Raw genomic sequence first — 15,182 nt, forward strand, 5'->3', positions numbered from 1 at the left:
TCCAGGAGCAAAAATTAAAGATGTGTCTGACAGGATATCAAGACTCTTCAGACCTACAGATCACTACCCATTCCTGCTAATACATGTGGGGACAAATGACACCGCAAGAAAGGACCTGATAACCATCTGCAGTGACTTTGAAGACTTAGGCAAGAAAGTGAAAGAATTGGGAGCGCAGGTGGTCTTCTCATCCATCCTCCCAGTGGATGGCCATGGAACAATGAGGTGGAATAAGATTCTACAGGTGAACAACTGGCTACGTCGATGGTGCCGTCAACAAGGATTTGGATTTCTGGATCACGGAATGAATTACCTATACGATGGACTACTTGCTAGAGATGGGGTGCACCTTACGAAGACTGGAAAACATGTATTTGGAAGTCGCCTTGCTACACTCATCAGAAGAGCTTTAAACTAGAACAATGTGGGAAGGGAAGCAAAAGGCCAGAAAAAGCCATACAGCTGACAAATACTATTGAGATCTCTGCTACTGGAAGTGGAAAAGAAGAACAAAGACAAAACAATTTAAATAATAAAAATATGGGAGGAAGAGAAACCAATCACAAACTAAAATGTTTTTATACAAATGCACAAAGCATGGGCAACAAACAAAGAGAATTGGAACTACTAATGCAGGAAAAGGAATATGATGTCATTGGAATCACTGAAACTTGGTGGGACGATACACATGATTGGAATAAAAGGCTAAAAGGATACAACTTATTTGCAAGAAACAGACTTGATAAACGAGGAGGAGGTGTTGCATTGTATGTTAGAAAAGCGTATATCTGCACAGAGATTGAAGCTTCAGAGACTGGGAGTTCTGTGGAAACTGTTTGGGTAAGAATACAAGGAGAGAACAACGGAAAGGACACCATTGTAGGCATTTACTACAGGCCACCTGGGCAAGCTGAAGATATGGATGAACTCTTTATGTATCAAATGACCAAGTTCTCCAAAAAATATGACGTAGTGGTCATGGGAGATTTCAACTATCCAGACATTTGTTGGGAATCTCTCTCAAGTAAAACTAACAGGTCAAGCAAATTCATATCCTCTCTTGCTGACAACTTTATCTTCCAAAAGGTAGGGGAGAAAACAAGGGGATCTGCTACTTTGGATCTAATCCTTATAAACAGGGAGGAAATGGTTGAGGAGGTAAAGGTGGCTGGGACCCTAGGAGGCAGCGATCATGCTATTATAGAATTTTGGATAACTAGAGGAGGAAGACATGTGAAGACTCAAACTTCAAGGTTAGATTTTAGAAAGGCAGATTTTAAGAGACTCAGAAAGAGAATAGGAGGGATCCAATGGCTGGATGTCCTTAAGGTCTAAAATGTCCAGGAAGGATGGGAAATTTTTAAAAATGAGATTCTCAAAGCACAATCGTTAACAATCCCGAAAAGTAGGAAGAATGGGAAGCATTTAAGGAAACCAGGATGGATGAACACAGAACTTAAACACATGCTAAAAAGAAAGAAAGAAATGTTTATTAAATGGAAAGAGGGAGGCATATCTAAAGAAGATTATAATGCAGTCTGCAGATCCTGCAGGGCACGTATCAAGTTAGCTAAAGCTGACAATGAATTAAGGCTTGCAAGAGATGTCAAAAGTAGAGATGAGCGTTGTTCTACTCGAACTGTTCGCCAATCTCAAATTCGAGCTGTTTTGGGCGGTGTTCGAGCCGTTCGGCGAACACGAACAATTTGAGAAAAATTCGGCTGTTCGAGGTTATGTTCGATAACTGTTCGTGCACCAAAATCATAACTGGATTTTTTCTCAGTAATGATGAAAATTAATGTTAATACGCAGTTTGAGTGTACAGCGGGGTGGGGGGAGGGGCAGGGGATGGATCTCTGCAGGAACAATGAAGATCTCCATTTTTTTTTTCTCTTTCCCGCATTTACAGTGGGGAGGTGCAATCTGTCAGCCTATCAGCAGCGCACACACGGAGCGAAGTGCTTTTTTTCACACAAGCAAGGGCATGTGTCATTGGCAGTGTATGTCACATGTCCTTGCCCTATAAGACCAAGCCATTTTCCCCGTCGCCACCATTTTCTCACTGCTGCAGCTGCATGTTAGACGGCACCGCTGTTGCTGTGTGCGCTATACCTTGTTAATTTCAAGCCAATTTTCGCACAAATCTACAGATAGCTTGGGAGTAGGGAATAGTTGTGATTGCAGTCCTTTTAAGGACTAGGTTACAGCATTTCCTACGACTTTTATCAGGCAGGTCTGTGCTCTTAAATAGATAGATTGTGAGAGTAAAGACTAATTGTAATTTGAGTCCTTTTCAGGACTAGGTTACATCAGTTCCTATCAGTTTTTGCCAGGCAGGTCTGTGCCAGTGCTGTGCAAGTTTTTTTCACAGAATTTGGCTGAATCTAGCAAAGCTAATCCTTTTTGGCCTATTGCAGAGTGTGTTAGTCAGTGGAGTAGCCTATCTGTGTTGCAAGATATACCACCTGTGTATAGAATACCAATTTTTTTACTGCACCTAGTGAAGTAAAATCTTTTGGGCATAGCATCATTCTATTAGTCCATCTATACTGACCTCCATCAGGTTGCAAATTGAATATAATTTTTTTCTGCATCTAGCTCTGAAAAAATATTGGGCTTCTAGCTGTGTGTGGGACTTGATCTATTAATCCATCTATACAGACCTCCATCAGGTTGCAAACTGAATATATTTTTTCTGCATCTACCTCTGAAAAAATATTGCGCCTTCTAGCTGTGTGTGGGACTTGTTGTATTAGTCCATCTATACTGACCTCCATCAGGTTGCAAACTGAATATATTTTTTTCTGCATCTACCTCTGAAAAAATATTGGGCTTCTAGCTGTGTGTGGGACTTGTTGTATTAGTCCATCTATACTGACCTCCATCAGGTTGCAAACTGAATATATTTATTTCTGCATCTACCTCTGAAAAAATATTGGGCTTCTAGCTGTGTGTGGGACTTGTTCTATTAATCCATCTATACAGACCTCCATCAGGTTGCAAACTGAATATATTTTTTTCTGCATCTACCTCTGAAAAAATATGTGGCCTTCTAGCAGTGTGTGGGACTTTCTCTATTAGTCCATCTATACTGACCTCCATCAGGTTGCAAACTGAATATAATTTTTTTCTGCATCTAGCTCTGAAAAAATATTTGGCCTTCTAGCAGTGTGAGGGACTTTCTCTATTAGTCCATCTATACTGACCTCCATCAGGTTGCAAATTAAAAATAATTTTTATCTGCATCTATAGTACCTCTGAAAAAATATTTGGGCTTCTAGCTGTGTGTGGGACTTGTTCTATTAGTCCATCTATACTGACCTCCATCAGGTTGCAAATTGAATATAATTTTTATCTGCATCTAGCTCTGAAAAAATATTTGGCCTTCTAGCAGTGTGTGGGACTTTCTCTATTAGTCCATCTATACTGACCTCCATCACGTTGCAAATTGAATATAATTTTTATTTGCATCTAGCTCTGAAAAAATATTTGGCCTTCTAGCAGTGTGTGGGACTTTCTCTATTAGTCCATCTATACTGACCTCCATCAGGTTGCAAATTAAAAATAATTTTTATCTGCATCTACCTCTGAAAAAATATTTGGGCTTCTAGCTGTGTGTGGGACTTGTTCTATTACTCCATCTATACTGACCTCCATCAGGTTGCAAATTAAAAATAATTTTTATCTGCATCTACCTCTGAAAAAATATTTGGGCTTCTAGCTGTGTGTGGGACTTGTTCTATTAGTCCATCTATACTGACCTCCATCAGGTTGCAAATTGAATATAATTTTTATCTGCATCTAGCTCTGAAAAAATATTTGGCCTTCTAGCAGTGTGTGGGACTTTCTCTATTAGTCCATCTATACTGACCTCCATCAGGTTGCAAATTAAAAATAATTTTTATCTGCATCTACCTCTGAAAAAATATTTGGGCTTCTAGCTGTGTGTGGGACTTGTTCTATTAATCCATCTATACAGACCTCCATCAGGTTGCAAACTGAATATAATTTTTTTCTGCATCTAGTTCTGAAAAAATATTTGGCCTTCTAGCAGTGTGTGGGACTTGTTCTATTAGTCCACCTATACTGACCTCCATCAGGTTGCAAATTCAAAATAATTTTTTGTCTGCATCTAGCTCTGAAAAAATATTTGGCCTTCTAGCAGTGTGTGGGACTTTCTCTATTAGTCCATCTATATTAGTCCATCTATCAGGTTGCAAACTGAATATATTTTTTTTCTGCATCTACCTCTGAAAAAATATTGGGCTTGTAGCTGTGTGTGGGACTTGTTCTATTAATCCATCTATACAGACCTCCATCAGGTTGCAAACTGAATAAAAAAAATTTCTGCATCTACCTCTGAAAAAATATTTGGGCTTCTAGCTGTGTGTGGGACTTGTTCTATTAGTCCATCTATACTGACCTCCATCAGGTTGCAAATTGAATATAATTTTTTTCTGCATCTAACCCAGCCAATAGTTTTGGCCTAATACCACAGTTTGGCCACTCAGCTCTGCTCGGTTCCCATCCATTGTTTTTTTGTGCAAACAACTCCAGAGTTGTGAATTAGTTAACCACCAAAATGAGTGGAAAAAGGCCTGCTGCTGGTGGAAAGGGGAATAGGCGTGTTGGGAAGGGGAAAAAAAGGTTGTGTCTGTGGGGTAGGTGTTAAAGCAACAGTAACATCTGCAGAAGAAAGACCATCTTCCAGCCAAACTAAAATGTCTACTTCTTTTAGCGGACAATGTGATAAGATCCCTTTCTTACGGCCACGCCAATCGCTACAAATTCCAGATGAGGCACAAAAACAGCAGGTGCTTCAACGGATATCAAGTGCTCCTTTAAGTGGGCTCTCCTCCACATCAACTTCAACATCACAAATACTCCAGTCCTCAAAGGTGTCACCCCAATCGCACTTGCTTCCTCACAGCTCCCAAATCTCCAGCTGCCCGTCTGAGTATGAGGTAGAACAGATGGTTGAGTCTGCAGAGCTGTTTACTCATACTATAGCCTGGGAATCAGAGGTCGACTCCAGCGCTTCTGTGAATCCAGATGAGGAAATGATCTGCACTGATGCCCAGAATCTTTATGAGTCGGATCCAGGACCAGACGCAGAAGGTTCTGACCATAATGTAGACCCTCATTCCCAAACTGTAACTCCTGTTGGTGGAGACAATGAGGAAGACGATGATAAGACTCAAATACCTGATTGGAGCGACAACTTTAGTTTTTTGTCAGGGCAGGAACAGGTTGGCTCTGAGGACGACGGGTGTGATAACGCACAGGGTGATGATGATGAGGTTGGAGATCCCACTTACTGTCAACCCACAGTCAGCCAAGAGATGAGGTCAGCAGAGGAGGTGGAGGAAGATGCTAGTGACGACGAGGTCAGGTTGCGCCTTCCTGGACAGAGACGTAGTACTGGAAGCACGTCAACAACTGCATCCTCAAACACAACTCTGCCTCTCACCACAAGTCGTGGTGGCTCTTCAGGTCGCATGGGTGCTAAGCCTTGCATAGCCTGGGCATTTTTTCAGATCGATAAAGATGACCCAACTCGTGTTATCTGTAACATTTGTCAGCAAAAGCTAAGTAGAGGCCAAAAAATACATAGTTTGAGTACTTCATGCATGAACCGGCACATGGACATGAAGCATAAGTTGCAGTGGGAAGCTCAGTGTGCTACAATGCGGCCTAGCCGGCTGGGCCAACCACCGTCTGCCATATCTTGTGCATCCGCGGCCTCTTCATCCTCTGTGACTGGGGGGACAGCAGTCACACCTGTTTTGGGGCGCAGACCTGCCACCTCTTTACCCGCAACAGCCAGCGTGATTGGCAGGTCATCATTTTCTTTGGAGGTGGTAACACCAGCTGGTGTTGAGCGCTGTCCGACATCGATAGCACCACCTTTGGATCAAGGCAACCTAACATGTCCGCCTGCATCTTCCTCACAGACCGGCAGTTTGCCGGGGACACCCTTATCAACCCCGTCTAAGCACAATAGCCAGCCCTCGGTCCCTCAGATGTGGACAAGTAAAAGACCATTTCCTCCTAGCCATGAGAAAGCTAAGAGGTTGAATTTCACCATCTGCAAGCTCTTGGCTACAGAAATGTTGCCTTTCCGCCTGGTGGACACAGAGGATTTTCGAGACCTTATGTCCGTCGCAGTGCCCCAGTACCAGATGCCCAGTCGGCACTACTTCTCAAAGAAAGGTGTGCCTGCGCTCCACCAGCATGTCGCACACAACATCACCGCTTCTTTGAGAAACTCTGTGTGTGACAGGGTGCATTTCACCACAGACACTTGGACGAGTAGGCATGGACAGGGGCGTTACATGTCGCTGACTGGGCACTGGGTAACTATGGTGACAGCAGGACAAGGAGCTGCTGTCCAAGTCTTGCCGTCCCCACGAGTTGTGCGTCAATCCTCTTTATGTCAAAGTTCCTCCACTGCTTCTGCCTCCTCAACCTCCTCTCGGTCTTCCACCTGCACCCAAAGCCTGTCTGGTCATGCCACAAGCTTTCTAACTGCGCAGAAGGGATCCTGCACACCTCCTTACTATGCTGGCAGTAGGGCTCAACGTCATCAGGCGGTTTTTACATTGAAATGTCTGGGAAATGTGAGTCACACAGCTGAGGAGTTGTGGTCAGCTCTGGAGAACCAATTTCATGAATGGTTGTCTCCACTGGACCTGAAACCAGGGAAGGCCGTGTGCGACAATGCTGCAAACCTGGGTGCGGCCCTTCGCCGGGGCAATGTCACACACGTGCCTTGTATGGCTCACGTGTTGAACCTGGTTGTCCAGCAATTTTTAGCCCACTATCCCAGACTAGATGGCCTTCTGCAGAGGGCACGGTCGCTGTGTGCTCACTTCCGCCGTTCGCATCCCGCAGCTCAGCGACTTACATCTCTACAGAAGTCGTTGGGCCTGCCACTTCACCGGCTAAAATGCGATGTGCCTACCCGGTGGAATTCAACTCTGCACATGTTGCAGCGACTGTGGCAGCACCGACAAGCCCTGGTGCAATACGTTCTGACGTATAGCCTGGGCCAACGAGATCCAGAGGTGGGGCAAATCACGCTGGAGGAGTGGTCTCAGATCAGGGACCTATGCACCCTTCTGCACAGTTTTGAAATGGCGACGAAGATGTTTAGTGCTGACGATGCCATTATCAGCATGACTATTCCGGTGATTTACATGCTGGAGCACATGTTAAACAGAATTCGGAGTCAGGTGGTGGCACAAGAGGAGGTAGAGGAAGTAGAGGAGGAGGAGTTGTATGCGGAAGGGCTAACATCTGCAAGGTCCAGACGGTCGGCAGCACCAAGGCGGCAGGCATGTGAGGGTGGGGGAGATGGTTTTACCAGGGTGCATGGTAGCAGCCAAACTAGTGAGGAAGGTGCAGGAGCCCAGGAAGAAGTGGAGGACGAACTGATGGAAGACTCATCAGATGAGGGAGACCTTGATCACATTTCTGTTGTGCGAGGTTGGGGGGAGAGGACAGAGGAAGGAAGCATGATTGTTACCTCAGGGACTTGGTGCTCCTGGATGCGCAACACACATGAGTGCCTTCTTGCTGCACTACCTGCAACATGACCCTCGAATTGTGAGAATTAGAAATAATCCTGACTACTGGGTTGCCACACTGTTAGATCCCCGGTACAAAAGTAAATTTGCAGAAATTATTCCTGCCATAGAAAGGGATGCACGCATGCAGGAGTATCAGCAGAGACTGTTGCAGAATCTTACATGTGCTTTTCCACAAAATACCAGTGGTGCACGTAGTGAATCTCACAGTTCCAACTTGCCAACCGTGGGACCGTCAAGTGTTCAGCACTCAAACCGTAACAGAACCACAGTATCTGCTGGTAACATCAATTTTGCGGAATCATTTCACCACTTTTTTAGCCCATCCTTTGCAAGGCCACAGGAGACAAGAAGTCTGACACATAGTCAACGCCTAGAGACGATGGTACAGGAGTATCTCCAAGTAAACATTGAAGCCATGACTGTGTCACTGGACCCTTGCTCTTTTTGGGCTTCCAATCTGGATAAATGGCCGGAGCTAGCCACTTACGCCTTGGAGATCTTTTCATGCCCCGCAGCCAGCGTTCTGTCTGAACGTGTGTTCAGCGCTGCTGGTGGTGTGCTGACAGATAAGCGCACGCGGCTCTCCTCTGATAATGTAGACAGACTCACGTTCATAAAGATGAACAAATCATGGATCCGAAACGACTTTTCTACCCCTGTGTCATCCTGGGGAGAGTAAAAGCTTGATGATTGGTTAAAATCACCCTACCAACCGTTTTAAGCTTTCAAATTACTAATCATGTTTATCTGTATCTTGGCTGGAAAATAATTTGGGCTTTGTAGCAGTGTGCAGCACTGATTCTATTAGGCCATCTATAATAAGCTCCACCAGATTTAAAATTACTAATCATGTTTATCTGTATCTTGACTGGAAAATAATTTGGGCTTTGTAGCAGTGTGCAGCACTGATCCTATTAGGCCATCTATACTAAAGCTTCACCAGATTTAAAATTAATAATAATTTTTAGCTGCATCTAGCCCGGAAAATAATTTTGGGGCTCCGAGATGCGCAAGACACATAAATGCCTTCTTGCTGCACTACCTGCAGCATGACCCTCATATTGTCAGAATTCGAAGTAATCATGACTACTGGGTTGCCACACTCTTAGATCCCCCAAACTTTTCGATCAACCTTTTCATTTTAATAAAGACCAAAAAAATGGTCATTTTTGAAATTATAAGCATTAGCAGGTTGTTAGAAACTGAAATCAAACAGTTTTCAACTCAAAACTTTATTCTAGGTGATGTTACATTTTCACATAGGACCCCTTGTTCGAAAGGAGCTTCTGAACTCTCTCGTCCATTGAATTTGTCAGGTTTTGGATGGTTTCTGCTTCAATTGTTTTGCATGAGGACAGAATACCCTCCCAGAGCTGTTGCTTAGATGTGAACTGCCTCCCGCCATCATAGACACTCCTTTTAATGATGCTCCAAAGGTTCTGAATGGGGTAGAGGTCAGGGGAGCATGGGGGTCACACCATAAGTTTGTCCCCTTTTATGCCCATATCAGCCAGAGATGCAGATGTTTTATGTGCAGCATGAGATGGTGCATTATCATGCAAAAAAATGATCTTGCTGTGAAATACATGGTTCTTCTTCTTGAACCATGGCAGGAAGTGCTGTTTGAGAAAATCCACATACATTATGGAGTTCATCTTTAGCGCCTTCAGGGATCCTAAAGGGGCCGACAATCTCTCTCCCCATGATTCCAGCCCAAAACATTACTCCACCTCCTCCTTGTTGGCGCTGTAGCCGTGTTTGCGTGGGGTGTCCATCAACCAGCCATCCTCCACTCCATCCATCTGGACCATCGAGCGCTGCACGGCACTCATCCGTGAACAAAACAGTTTTGAAATCAGTCTTCATGTAATGTTTGGCCCACTGGAGCCGTTTCTGCTTGTGTGAAGTGGATAGAGGAGGTCGACAGGATGGCGTATGCACAGCTGCAAACCTCTGAAGGACCCTGCATCTTGTTGTTCGGGGGACGTTGGAGGCACCAGCAGCTTCAAAAACTTGTCTGCTGCTATGACAAGGCTTTTTTGCCGCTGCTCTTTCAACCTGACGTAATTGCCTGTAGGAAAGAGTCCTCAATTTGCCCTTATCAGCACGCACACGTGTGTACTGTGAATCAGCTACATACTTCTTGATTGCCAAGACACTTCATCCTGATCATCGCACAATGTTGATTGTAGTCATGCCTTGACCTAAACACTCCACAATTTGTTGCTTCTCAGCAGCCGACACATCCTTTTTCTTTCCCCTTTTGGCAGAAAATGTAGGCTGCTTAATAATGTGAGACAGCCTTCTTTAGTAGTCTTGCCTTTCATTGGACACACCTGCCAAACTAATTAGCACAGGTGTCTGCAATTGCTTACAGTGATATAAAGAGCCCTGACACACATCACCATCAATGAGTTTAACTGACAAACAAACAAATTCTTCCCTTATCACTCCTAAACACTTTTTGCATAATAATTTGGAACACAGTGTACATGTGCTTTTCCACAAAACACCAGTGGTTCACGTAGTGAATCTTACAGTTCTAACTTGCCAACCGTGGACTGTATGGAGTTGTTCAATAAAGGGCCCAAAATTAAGATAACATAGATGGGAGAGGTCTCTATGAATAGGAATTCCTAAGTATTTGATACCCTGTGAGGGCCAGGCAAAGGGAAAGTTGGACTGGATGGAATCCTATATGGATTTGGGGAGGGAGACATCGAGGGCCTCAGACTTCGCTGCATTGATTTTAAAATTTGACCATGTAACAAAGTGATCTATTTCAGCCATAACAGCATGGATGGATATATGTGATTGAGTGATATATACTAGGACATCATCAGCAAATAGAGAGCACTTGTACTCGGTGCCTCCCACCTCAATCCACCTAATATTGGGGTTATGGCGAATTGATGAGAGCAGGTGCTCCGTCACTAGGATGTATAAGAGAGGGGACAGAGAACATCCCTGCCTTGTCCCATTGGTGATTGTGAAAGGTGATGAAAATGTTCTGACGCGCCCCCTGGGCCTTGGGACACCCGGAGCCGGACCCTTTTTGGTGGATGCTGGTGGTTGTAGTCTCCGTGGCGGCGACCCGGTTCCGTGGCTCAGGGCGGTCAAACCAGTGGCGGAACTATTTATGTGGTTTTGATGTTTAAATGTCCGACTACGCCACCCGTGGATTGCGGTCAGAGTGAACCGCCGCTCCAGGGCAGACCGCTGAGGCTGGTGTTGTGGGTGCAGCAGAGCGTAGCATAACTCCCCACGGGAGGAGTATAGCCTCAGGGCAGTGTATGCGGAGGATGGGGGTGATGGTGCAGGGCAGCAGCAGTAACGACACGGAGTCAGTGATGCAGTCCAGGGCCTTTACTCACAGTTCTTATTATCCAAACCACGTCTGCAGGTAACGGCTGCCCACGTCGTACTGTGCTCACCAGGTGAGGGGCTCAGACAACTCCCAGATAACTTTGGAGCGCTTCACAGGACCCCCTTTGTGTGTCCTTTGTCTGGCCTTTCTTACCAACCCTTCTGTCCGGCTGCCTCGGGCCTCCTCTTGGTAAACTTGGCGCCAGTTTCCCTGACCCTATGTGGTGCCTTCCTAGCGGGTGTAGCGAGGGGCTGCGCCACATAAAATGTCACAGCCTCCTGTTTCTAGCTGAGGGTCGTTTCCTGCCTCCACTAGTTTCAGGGACCGGTCTCCCCCTTTGGCCTGACCCCTCCACGCAGGTGGATTCGGGCGTGCGGTGGCGACTCGCCCGTCCGCACCCCTGGGATCCCTTCATTCCTCGTTCCTGGAGCCTTCTCCGCTCCTCTTCCTTCCTTCTCCCTCTTCCAGGCCTGGGCCTCTGTTACTAGGCCCGCCTCCGGAGCAGAGCTCATGCAGAGCCCCTGCTCCCTGCCACTTCTGCTCAGACTTCTCTGCACTGAACTAAGATGGTGCCCTCCTTTTATACTCCCTTCTCAATGCACCCAGGAACTGCTTTCTCCCTGCTCCTGCACTACAGGGTTCCCCTTCCTCAGTGTTCCCTCCCCCCACTCCAGCCAGGGACAGGGACTGTCGTGCCCATCTCAGGGGCATATTGGTCGCCCTGCCCCACGGCAATGTGGTGTAATGCATGCAGGTGTCGGGTCCTGATCCACACTACATCCTTACCTGAGAGTGAGATATCACACCTCTGGGTGAGGTGCAATACCTCTGTAGCAACCGAGCCCTCAGGGTGCTACAGTTCCATTTATCTTCAGCCTAGGTGACGTATTGCGATACAGGGCCGTGATTTTGGCTATAAAAGGGTCCCCTAGACCCCTACCCCAAGCTTTTTAAGAGAATCATATATGGCGTGCCAGGAGACTCTATGGAATGATTTCTCAGCATCCAACGAGAGTATCTAATTACAAATTTTTAACTGCATCTAGCCCAGGAAATACTTTGTGCCTAGTAGCAGTGTCTGCTAGTCAGCGGATTATCCCGGCTGTTAAGCAAGCTACACCACCTGTAGTTTGGACACTTAATTTTTTTCAAAGGAAATGCTTCGGGACCACAGGATACTCAGTGAAGAGCATCAGGAGGCACCCCAAGGCATAGGGGCTGGGACTGGCAGTAGGATGCCTTGCGGTGGACAGCCGAGCTCGATCCTTATAAAAGCTTTTTAACTGCAGCAGCTTTAGTGGACGCTACTGGAGCTGGAATTACGCGGCTGCTGGCATGAGACTTGCCCTCCAATAGATCCTTGTAAATGGATTTAAAGTGTATTCATTCAAATTAGAGAGACAATTTAAATTAAAAATCTTAGAGCTGCCTCCACCACAGGGGGGCTCGCTCGACCCACCAGCGGACAGGCACCAGTATTGGGAGAGGGGGGCTGGCCGTCAGGGTTCACCGCGGCTCTGGCACAAACCCGGCGACGCGGAGGTGGCACGGGCAGGAGCGGACTGAACGTGTCGGCTTCTCACTTTTTGGATTTTAGAAGGGCATGACATGCCTATATCTGTGTCTCCCCCTCCTTTTACTCCTCCACCTCTTTTCTTTTCGCATGACTATATGTACTTGTCACTTTTCCATGTGTTAGTTGTGTCTTCTGAGCAGTTTGTCAGCTTTTGGACACCTTTGAAGGTGTTTTCTATGTGTTTCTATGTGTTTTTGTTTGCCTGCCATTGGTTTTAACGGTGTTCGAAGGTGTTCGACGAACAGTTCGACGAACAGTTCGGCGAACACACGGGTGTTCGACGGACCGAACCGAACTCGAACACTACGGGGGTGGCTCAACACTAGTCAAAAGCAATAAAAAAGGATTTTGGGGGTATGTCAAAAGTAAAAGAAAAGTCAAAGATGCTATAGGATTTTTACAGGATGAAAATGGAGAAATGGTAAGAGAGGATGTTGAGAAGGCCGAACTTTTTAATTCCTATTTTGCATCTGTTTTCTCTCAGAAAGAAAATGTAACATCAACTGATCTTCACTGTCCTTTTAAAGGAATAGAGGAATCCAAGTTATCTGTAAACAGAAAGATTGTGAGGGAATATTTAGCTAACATGAATGAGTTCAAGTCTCCAGGTCCAGATGAATTACACCCCAGAGTACTGAAGGAGATCGTAGAAGAAATTTTAGAACCACTCTCCATAATCTTTGAAAATTCTTGGAGAACAGGAGAAGTCCCAGAAGACTGGAGAAGAGCAAATGTTGTTCCTATCTTCAAAAAGGGGAAGAAGGTGGACCCGGGGAACTATAGGCCGGTGAGGCTGACTTCTATACCAGGAAAGATCTTTGAACAAATTATTAAACAACATGTATGTAAGTACATGGATAAGAATGAAGTGATTAACCAGAGTCAGCATGGGTTTGTAACTAACAAGTCATGTCAGTTGCATCGGTCAACTATACAACGCACTTTGCACAAGGAGAAGCTGTATGGGGGAGTGATGCGAAGGAAGCCGTTTCTGCAAGCACGCCACAAACAGAGTCGGCTGAGGTATGCAAAAGCACATTTGGAGAGGCCAATTTCTTTTTGGAAGAAGGTCCTGTGGACTGATGAAACCAAGGTTGAGTTGTTTGGTCATACAAAAAGGCGTTATGCATGGCGGCAAAAAAAACACAGCATTCCAAGAAAAACACTTGCTACCCACAGTAAAATTTGGTGGAGGTTCCATCATGCTTTGGGGCTGTGTGGCCAATGCCGGCACCGGGAATCTTGTTAAAGTTGAGGGACGCATGGATTCCACTCAGTATCAGCAGATTCTTGACAATAATGTTCAAGAATCAGTGACAATGTTGAAGTTATGCAGGGGATGGATCTTTCAGCAAGACAATGATCCAAAACACCGCTCCAAATCTACTCAGGCATTCATGCAGAGGAACAATTACAATGTTCTGGAATGGCCATCCCAGTCCCCAGACCTGAATATGATTGAACATCTGTGGGATCATTTGAAGAGGGCTGTCCATGCTCGGCGACCATCAAACTTAACTGAACTGGAATTGTTTTGTAAAGAGGAATGGTCAAAAATACCTTCATCCAGGATCCAGGAACTCATTAAAAGCTACAGGAAGCGACTAGAGGCTGTTATTTTTTGCAAAAGGAGGATCTACTAAATATTAATGTCACTTTTCTGGTGAGGTGCCCATACTTATGCACCTGTCAAATTTTGTTTGAATGCAGATTGCACATTTTCTGTTAGTACAATAAACCTCATTTCAAGGCAGAAACATTACTGTGTCCAACAGTTATTACATATATCAAACTGAAATAGCTGGTGCAAAAACACCAATTTTTATAAAACATTAAGCTTAAGATTAATAGGGGTGCCCAAACTTTTTCATATAACTGTATGTATGAAATAAGAGAAATTCAGTCCTTTATGGAATCTGTATGGGACAGATTTGCGGCAAGCAGGGGGAGCGGGAAAGGGGAGATGGACAATGGACAACAGCTGTTTCGCGGTCAGAAAGGCGAGTCTGCGGGTCCAAACATGTGGTGACGTAGATCAACTTCCTTTTCAGGTATTCAGATAACATACACTACCGCTCAAAAGTTTGGGGTCACCCAGACAATTTTGTGTTTTCCATGAAAACTCATACTTTTATTTATCAAATGAGTTTCAAAATGAATAGAAAATATAGTCCAGACATTGACAAGGTTAGAAATAATGATTTTTATTTGAAAGAATAATTTTCTCCTTCAAACTTTGCTTTCGTCAAAGAATGCTCCCTTTGCAGCAATTACAGCATTGCAGACCTTTGGGATTCTAGCTGTTAATTTGCTGAGGTAATCTTGAGAAATTTCACCCCATGCTTCCTGAAGCCCCTCACACAAGTTGGATTGGCTTGACGGGCACTTTTTGCATACCATAAGGTCAAGCTGCTCCCACAACAGCTCAATGGGGTTGAGATCCGGTGACTGCGCTGGCCACGCCATTACAGATAGAATACCAGCTGCCTGCTTCTTCCCTAAATAGTTCATGCATAATTTGGAGGTGTGCTTTGGGTCATTGTCCTCTTGTAGGATGAAATTGGCTCCAATCAAGCACTGTCCACAGGGTATGGCATTGCATTGCAAAACGGAGTGATAGCCTTCCTTATTCAAAATCACATTTACC

This window comes from Phyllobates terribilis, unplaced genomic scaffold (assembly GCF_046119375.1).
Source record: "Phyllobates terribilis strain yellow unplaced genomic scaffold, ASM4611937v1 Scaffold_11__3_contigs__length_659146591, whole genome shotgun sequence".
In the NCBI taxonomy this organism is placed as follows: Eukaryota; Metazoa; Chordata; class Amphibia; order Anura; family Dendrobatidae; genus Phyllobates; species Phyllobates terribilis.